General features: G+C 36.3%; 1 pseudogene; it reads right to left on the minus strand.

Annotated features, from left to right (window-relative positions):
* Nucleotides 1–3194: 3194 nt before the first annotated feature.
* Nucleotides 3195–4156, minus strand: LOC116875680 (annotated as a pseudogene).
* Between the last annotated feature and the right edge of the window lie 5638 nt (nucleotides 4157–9794).

Raw genomic sequence — 9794 nt, forward strand, 5'->3', positions numbered from 1 at the left:
CCTCATCATATTAATCATAGTTACCTGAAATTCCAAACTAGGCCTGATAAAACCAGTATTTGTGTCATACCAGAGTATGATTCTGATATTTGTTTTGTCTCTTCAGACTGTGTTTTTCCTCACATTTAAGTATACCTTGTAATTTATTTTTGTTACTGAAAGGACATGATGTATTGAATTGAGGTATTTAGACCTCTAGTATGAGGTTTTATGTTAATTTGGCTAGTAGTTGGACCATACGTAGTGTTTGCTATAGCTATGAGTAGCAGAAGTTTCAATTCCTCTAGCTTTTTTTGGGGAAAGAGGGAGTGCCCTGCTATCTTTGGCGTTCCCTAGAGTCTTAGTCTTGTAGTTTTTTCAGGTGAATCCAGTATTACATTGCTGGTGTGGTGGTAAGGTATGAGAGAGGGGAAGCATTTTATAATCTTATGCTTAAATCTCAGTTGTTTAGTGGCCCTGTGTCTCTGGGCTTTGACCTTCACATGTGTTGTTTAGCTTCCCTATCCTCTTCTTGCCAAGGGAAAAGAAATGGAACTTTGGCAAGTTGTGTTTTAATGATTGCTAATCTCTGAAATAGAAGTACTAACTTAGTACCTAAAGTGAGTAATGGATGACAGCCAAGATGAATTTAGGGATTATCTTACTTGTTTCTTGTTTCCTTGTTCCAGACATGTATATTTGCCTTGTGGCCAAAAACCCTTCTTTGCTGGGCTAGAGCCTTAGCTTACCCAGGAGCATCCATTTTTGGCATCTCAAGTATATAGGACCTTCCCTGAGGTCTTGGTTTCTGAGATGTAGAGAGGCTTTAATTTCCTTATTTATGGTTTTCACTCAGAGGCAACATGTTTCCTCTCTTTTCTATCTGTCCTTCCATCATTCACTCATTCCTTCCTTCCTACCTTCCTTTCTTCCTTTTCCTTTTAATATTAGTATTTAGCATGTTTGTGTTAAGCTAAACATTTTACTCCTTAATGGTAGCTTTTATCAGAACAGATAATTTAGTTGAAGATGGCTGCCTGATGAGACTTTTCAATACTGATTTGAAATGCAAATTAATACAAGCAATTACCAGATACTATACATGGTCTTAAAATGGAAGGCTTTAAATGACATTTCCCCAGCAATCTGTGAATCCCAAAGATCAGACATTTTCTTTATTCAATAAATTAAATTTGCATCCAAAGCCCAGTTTGAGCTTACCATCATATAATCATTCTTACTGTAGCCAGTTCTGAAATAAGGATGACCCTATCAACAGTTACCTAAAGAATTATTTCCCACTTGGGAATATATATTTTGGAAAGAGAGATACCTTGTGTTTTGGGGTGGGTTTTGATGGCTTCGGAGGATGCAGACCAATGTGACATTTAGAGAGATGGATTTTCCCCCCTCATTCTGACTTAGGAAAATAACATTTATTGAGGTTTTTTTGTTTTGTTTTGCTTATATCAAACACTTTATACTCATTCTATATTCAATGAATATTTAATGAGTACTACCATGTTTTGGCCATATAGTTAATTGCTGGGGATGCAGTGGGGATGGGACAGACTCAGTCCCTTCTCTCATTAATTGTTTATTTTAGTTGGGAAAATAAAATGAATCCAGAGAAAAATAAGTACCCTGATTGGAATAGAGGACGGCTGAGTGAATGGGTGAGAAGAGGGTGCACATTAAATAGGGTAGAGCAAGTAAGGCCTTTTTGAAAGGTGACATTTGTTTGCATTGCACTGTTGGGGAACCAGACAACCACTCATTTTCTAATTTTTACAAGAATGCAAGACAAAGGTAACATTAATTAAGCTGGTACAGGTGAAGAAATAAATTATTCAACTAGATTAAGTAATTTCTCTAAAGTTACATGGACTTCAAATAACCCATTTGTCTCTAAAGCTGTTCATTGCCCATCACATCCCACAGACACTTATTCCCCAGCAGCAGAAACAAGCTCTTTGTTGATCTAATCTTGGACTTTAGACATGGAACAGAGAATTTCCTAAGAAAACTAATGTAGAGTCACCTATTTTTCAGTAAATACATAAAAAAGAAGAAAAGGTAGCCACTTAATTTAATTACCTTTTCATCAAAAAAGATATTTTAATATCAAAAGTGTCAAAGGGGTATTTTCTGAGACTAAAGGACATGAATCCAAATTAAAGAAATTAGCTTTATGAAACACATTATTTTTTCTTTATTTTACTTATTTCACAAAGAATCACTAGAACCACAACATAAGTGGGTCCTTTTGAGAACTGATGGACTCAATGATCTTCGGGTTTGGGGCTATCTCCAACCTTGAGAATCTTAGGTTGATGTAAACCTCCTAAGCTTGATGTGTAGACGGGCAACACTGGGAGATGATTTTCTGTGAGGATATAAACTGTTAATTGAATCAGTCCAGAAAATGGTAGGTCATCATGACCTAAATATTTTCGGTTTGTCTTTTCACTTGAAATTTTTATCTATTTAAGGAAGAGGAGATGATGCATTCTCTATTCACTAAAAAGTTCAAACTCAAAGCTCATTACAAAATAATTTATAAACTATTTTCTTTTTTTTTATGATTTTATTTATTTATTTGACAGAGATCACAAGTAGGCAGAGAAGCAGGCAGAGAAAGAGGGCGAACAAGCTCCCTGCTGAGCAGAGAGCCTGATGTGGGGCTCGATCCTAGGACCCTGGGATCATGACCTGAGCCAAAGGCAGAGGCTTTAACCCACTGAGCCAGCCAGGTGCCCCTATAAACTGTTTTCAATAGGCATCTGCTCCATTGGCTTGAATAAGTTAAGAGATTAGATTCACTGCCTTTCTTATTAATTAAAGAGTTAGAAATGACCATTTGGACTTCTTTATTTTTTAAAAGACATTTATTCAGCATTATAATTTGACTATTACATTTAGAAATCAACAGCATACATGCAAAAAAAAAAAAAATCTACATTAAAACCCCTTGTTGGAATGCTTTACACTTTTCACAGAACAGAAGCTAAAATAACCTGTTATACAATTGGTCACAAAAAAAGTCTTCAAGTTTTTTCTCATACACACAAGTATTGTTGAAAACATATCTTCTTTGTAACAGTGAGGCCCTGTCACCACTGTGCGTGGCTGCGTTCACAAATCTGTTGTAGTGTATAGCTTCACTATCACTTCTCTGGCTCTCCTCTCCTGCTGAACTTTTTTCCTGGCAGTAATTAAAACTTTCTTCCACTGCCATAGCTCTTGATGCTGCTGCAACTGCCAGAGCCACCTTGGTTTCATGGTTTGACAAAGTATTGGCCTCTACCAGCACCACTGGCCAGAGCTTCTGTTCAGAATTTCTTCCTTATGGGTCCAAAATTTGAAGATTGATTGTAGTAATTGCCAAAATTATAGCTTCCACCACCTCCAGGGTTTCTTCTATCATTACCAAATCTGCTATGGCCATCCCTGATACCACCATATCCACCACTACTTTGACTGCCACCAAAGCCACCTCGCCCCCTGAAGTTTTCTCCATGACCAAAGTTGTCATTCCCACCAAAACGACCTCCACCACCACCACCAAAGTTGCCAGAACCACTTTCATCACTTTATTAGATGAAACCATCTAGAGATGAAACCATCTCTTGCTTAGATAAAGCTTTCACAATTTTGGCCATTCACAGTATGATATTTTTAAATGACAATCTTGTCTACAGAGTCATGGTCGTCAAATATTATAAAAGCAAAGTCTCTCTTCTTGCCACAGCCTTGGTCAGTCATGATTTCAACCACTTCGATTTCCTCATACTGTTCAAAATAATCTCTCAAATGATGTTCTTCAGTGTCTTCTTTAATGCCACCAACACAGATCTTTTTCACAGTTAATTAAGTGGGTATGAGGTCTTTGAGAATCTTCTCTTGAGACAGCCCTCTTTGGTTCCACAGCTCTTCCATCCACCTTATGTGGCCTTGCATTCATGGCTGCATCCATCTCCTCCACAAGGAAATATGTGACAAATCCAAAGCCTCTGGAGCACTTGGTGTTTGGATCTCTCATGATCACACAGTCTGTAAGCATTCCCCATTGCTCAGAATGGTTCCTCAGACTCCCATCGGTTGTTTCAAAGCTCCAACCTCTAATGAAGAGCTTCTGCAGCTGTTCAGGCTCTTTGGAAGACTCTGGCTTAGACATGACTGCAGGAGGAGGAGAGGCTTTAATGATGCCTACTTGGCTGGCAGAAAGCGACCATTTGGATTTCTATGAATAGGATTGTATGTGTGTGTATCTTTGTCATGAATATTCAAGCATTGATGAATTTATGATATTGATATAATGTATCTTTTTCCTAACCATGAAATATAAGCAAAACTAGAAAATGTAGAAGAATAAATACTATTTAAAATTCTGTGAAAACATAAGACAACTTCAGAAGAAATAGTTATGCACAACAGCAGTAATAGCATATTTCAGAAGAAATAATTATGCACAACAGCAGTAATAGCATCCTTGAGGCTGTTGCTATAGCATACCTGACTGTTTTAGTTGTGCCAGAGTTCATCTCCTAGAGAGACAGGATAAGAAGTGTTGGGCCAAAGCCTCAAGGATCAATTGAAATTTCAGTTCTGTACATAAGTAAAATAGCGAAGGTACAGGTTATTTTAGTGTCTGGCACTTTTTTCTTTTAGTCAGTATAATCATTATTACCTTCACACTATTTTATCTCCCTCTTTTAGGCTTGATAGCATGAGCTAAGAGCAATTGATTTCACAAAGCAATTGAAAGGATAAAGTGAACAAATTATGAAAAATGTACCAGACACAGGTGAATGCATAGTACAATATTAATAAAGCTCTAAAATACTTAGAATTAGTTTGAAGCTTTCCCTCTGATTAATGTTTAACATTTTTTTTTTAATTTCAAAAGAAGATAAGGATGGTACAAGGAAGAAGTGGGAAACCTATAAGGTAGTCAAATTGCTTGTAATCCCACTACTAGGATCAGCACTATTAATGTTCTCCTGAATTCCTTCTAATCTTTAAAACATATATGTGATATATAATATATATAATTTTGTTTTAATAAATATATAGTCATATTAAATAACTATTACATTTATTTCATTATCTATTTCTATATTTTGTTATGTATAACTATTTATTAAAAAATAATTACAATTTTCTATCCTTTCATTAAATAATATTATGAGGTATTTTACATAGCAAGAAATTTTTTTGCAACAGATATTTTTGATACAGATGCTTTCTATGATGACCTAATATTTTTCATATAAAAATATTAAACTTTTTCTAATTAGTCCCCCACTCTTAGCATTAAGGGTATTTCCAGTTTTCCCTTCTTAAAAATAATGCTACGATAAACATGATTAAATATACATCTGTTTGAAACTTTGAAATATTTCCTTAGATTAAATTTCTAAAAGTAGAATTGCTATGTTAAAGACTGTGAATTCTGCTAAGAATCTTTACAGCAGAAAAGTAGAAACAGTCTTCCAGTATGGTCTAACTTTAACTGTATCTTCACCCCAACAGGTGTTATCATTGAAAAAGTACATTTGATAGCTTGATAGATAAAAACAAACTCATTCTATCAATATGAATTTCTTTATTATTTTTTCTTTTTTTAAGTGAGATTCATTCATGCATTTGTTCATTAAAATTTCCACGAAGCATCATTCTGGCAGGCCATATGACCTGTGCAGTTGCATGAGGCTCCAATGCTCAGAAGTACCTTCTGCTTGGTTTAACACTCTGTTGCCATCTTGGAATTCTTAAAAATTTTATCTTTACATTTTTGTTTTCCAAGTAAAATCTGATGGAACAATGGAATATGTGTATGAGCAGAGGAAATAAATGCAATATGTGAGTCCACTGCATATAGTGTTTGTGATGTTCCTAAGCAGAGAGTTCTGGGAGACACCAGACACATGGGAGTTCAGTGAGACTCAGCATGGGTACAAGATAAGCATGATACAAAAAAAGTTGAGTAGGTAGGGAAGGTGCTGATAGCTCCAAGTGGCCATGCTTTCTGTTTGTACAAGAGTTCTTTTTTTTTTTTTTTTAAGATTTAATTTATTTGATAGATAGAGAGAGAGAGCACAGAGGGAGTGAGAGGGAAAAGCAGACTACTTGCTGAGCAGGGACCCTGACATGGGGCTTGATCCCAGGACCCCGAGATCATGACCTGAGCTGAAGGCAGATGTTCAACTGACTGAGCTACATAGGCACCCCCCCCCCCGAGCTTGCTTCTAATGTAGAAAGAAGGTAATAGTTTTCCAAGAAAAATGAACAACCAAGGAACCCTATCATATCCTTTCTTTTTAATGTTACTTTCTTGTGTAAGCCAACCATTATAGTCCTAATATGATGATATAGAAGGAAAGAAAAAGATAAGACAACCCATAGTTCCTTTTTTTCCTTTTTCTTTCTATTTTTAAAGATTTATTTATTTATTCTAGAGAAAGAGAGAGAGCACATAAGAAAGGGTGGGGGGAGACTGAGGGAGAGGGAGAGAGAAAATCCCAAGCAGATTCCACGCTGAGCATGGTACTGGACAGGAGGCCAGATCTCACAAAACATGAGATCATGACCTGAGCCAAAATCAAAAGTCAGATGCCTAACCAACTGAGCCACCCAGGTACCCCACTTCCTTTTCTTTTTTCTTTCTTTCTTTCTTTCTTTTTTTTACTTTAGTCTTTTCTTGCTCATGATAAAGAAGAGAATATTGTGACCCAAAGCAGGAGAGTAAAGAGCCCTAGAATAAAACTGTGAATGCATAGTATCGTTCATCTGATATACGTAAGAACTATTTTTGATTCTCCTACCAGATGGAAATGGAAAAGATATATCTTCCAGCTCAATTTGGACATACCAGAAGCTATGTTAAAAATCTACTTGTAATGACATCATATCTGGTATATTAACTGTAGTTTAGGCTTCTACTTGGTTTAAGGTGGCATTAGTTAATTGTCATATGCTATGATCTAGACTGTTGTTTGCAGAGGACAAATTGATTAATTAAATAAGAATATGATGGTACTATCAATTCTGTATTGCTTATCCCATTGAGGGTGATGCTAATGTCTACCATTCTACCTAGGATATACTATATTTTTGTTTCACTGTCTTAGCTGAGATTGGGGAGTGGCAATTTCAGGGTTCTCCATTTTACCTTCATTAGGATAGTAGTTTTATTCATGGACAAAGAAATCTCTGTTAGGGTAGTGTCAGTTTCTGAGTATGGCCAGTCCAATTATACATTTGGGAACTCAGAAAATAGTACTGGGTATGTCTGTGGACTCAGTGGACTCATTGTAGGTTGACCTTAGTCCAGGAATCCATTTATTTCCCAACTTTCACAAACCCCTACTCTAATAGGGGGGTTTTAGTGGTATTTTGACCCCTTGGGTATTGATTTTTGATTTTGATATTTGGGAAATAATTTCTCCTCTTCAATTTTCTGGAAAAATTTGTGTAAAATTGGTATCATTTTTTCCTTAAATGTTGGTAGAATTCACCAGGGAAGCCACTGGTGAATGAAGGGATTTTAAAAATAAAGTTATTTGCTTGCCAAAACTCATACAGGAATTCAGCAAAATGGTAGGATATAAAATCAATGCAGAAATCAGTGCATTTCTATACACTAACAATGAGCCAGAAAAAAAGAGAAAGTAAGGAGTTGATTCCATTTACAATTTCACAAAAAAACATAAGACATTTAGGAATAAAGCTAACCAAAGAGGTAAAGGATCTGTACTCTGAAAACTATAGAACACTTATGAAAGAAAGTGAGGAAGACACAAAGAAATGGAAAAACATACCATGCTTATGGATTGAAAGAACAAATATTGTTAAAAATATCTATGAAACCCAGAGCAATGCAATCCCTATCAAAATACCATCAGCATTTTTCACAGAGCTGCAACAAACAAACCTAAAATTTGTATGGAACCAGAAAAGACCCTGAATAGCCAAAGGAATATTGAAAAAGAAAACCAAAGCTGGTGGTGTCCCAGTTCTGGACTTCAAGCTATATTTCAAAGCTGTAATCATCAAGACAGTGTGGTACTGGCACAAGCACAGACACATAGATCAGTGGAACAGAATAGAAAACCCAGAAATGGACACTCAACTCTATGGTCATCTAATCTTCAACAAAGCAGGAAAGAATATCCAATGGAAAAAAGACAGACTCTTCAACAAATGGTGTTGGAAAAATTGGACAGCCACATTCAGAAGAATGAAACTGGACCATTTTCTTACACCATACACAAAAATAAACTCAGAACGGATAAAAGACCTAAATAAGAGATAGGAATCCATGCAAATCCTAGAGGAGAGCAAAGGCAGCAACCTCTTTGATCTCAACCACAGCAACTTCTTATTAGACATGTCTTCAAAGGCAAGAGAAACAAAAGCAAAAATGAACTATTGGGACTCCCAAGATAAAAAGCTTTTGCACAGCAAAGGAAACAGTCAACACAACCAAAAGAGAACCAACAGATTGGGAGATACTTGCAAATGTCTTATCAGATAAAGGGCTGGTATCCAAAATCTCTAAAGAACTTATCAAACTCAATACCCCAAAAAACAAAAAATCTAATCAAAAAATGGACAGAAGATATGAACAGATATTTCTCCAAAGAAGACATATAAATGGCCAACAGACATGTGAAAAAATGCTCAACATCACTAACCATTGGGGAAATACAAATCAAAATCACAATGATATACCACCTGAACAAGTCAGAATGGCTAAAATTAACAAGTCAGGAAAAAATAAATGTTGACAAGAATGCAGAGAAAGGGAAACCATCTTACACTGCTGGTGGGAATGCAACTTGATGCAGCCACTCTGGAAAACAGTATGGAGGTTTCTCAAAAGGTTAAAAATTGACTATCCTATGACCTGGCAGTTTCATTACTAATTATTTAGCCAAAAGATAAATGTAGTGATCCAAAGGGGCAACTGCAGCCCAGTGTTTATAACAGTAATGTTTGCAATAGCCAAATTATGGAAAGAGCCTTGATGTCCATTAACAGATGAATGGATAAAGAAGATGTGGTGTGCATGTGTATACACACACACACACACACACACACACACACACGAATATTACCCAACCATCAAAAAGTGAAGTCTTGTCATTTGCAATGATGTGGATGGAACTGGAGGGTACTATGCTGAATGAAATAAGTCAATCAGAGAAAGACAATTATATTATTTCACTCATATGTGGAATTTAAGAAACAAAACAGAGGATTGATCATAGGGGAAGGGAGGGAAAAATAAAATATGAAAAAATCAGAAGGGGAGACAAACCATAAGAGACTCTTAACTATAGGAAACAACCTGAGGTTGCTGGAGGGGAGGATGGTGGGGGGGGTGGGGTAACTGGGTGATGGGCATTAAGGAAGATATGTGATTTAATGAGCACTGTGAAGGGGCGGGTGGTGGAGGGATAGGGTAACTGGGAGGTGGGCATTAAGGAAGGTGCCTGATGTAATGAGCACTGTGTGTTTTATGCAACTGATGAATTACTAAATTCTACCTCTGAAACTAATAATACACTATATGTTAATTGATTGAATTTAACTAAAATAAAAAATAAATTTAATTTCTTTAATTCATATGGGGTTATTTAAATAAATTGAAAGAGCTAGATGGCTCTTTGATGGAAAGTCTGGAGGAATCACTACTTCGTTTTGGTTACAGTGTTGCAGGGTGTCCTCAAGGGTAACAGGCTCTTTTTCAGTAGATGGGTTCACGGTCAGAGAGCTGACTTAAATCTGGAGGTGGGGCAAGGGATTGT

The sequence above is a fragment of the Lontra canadensis genome, unplaced genomic scaffold, assembly GCF_010015895.1.
Source record: "Lontra canadensis isolate GAN:19392208 unplaced genomic scaffold, GSC_riverotter_1.0 scaffold42, whole genome shotgun sequence".
NCBI classification, from domain to species: domain Eukaryota; kingdom Metazoa; phylum Chordata; class Mammalia; order Carnivora; family Mustelidae; genus Lontra; species Lontra canadensis.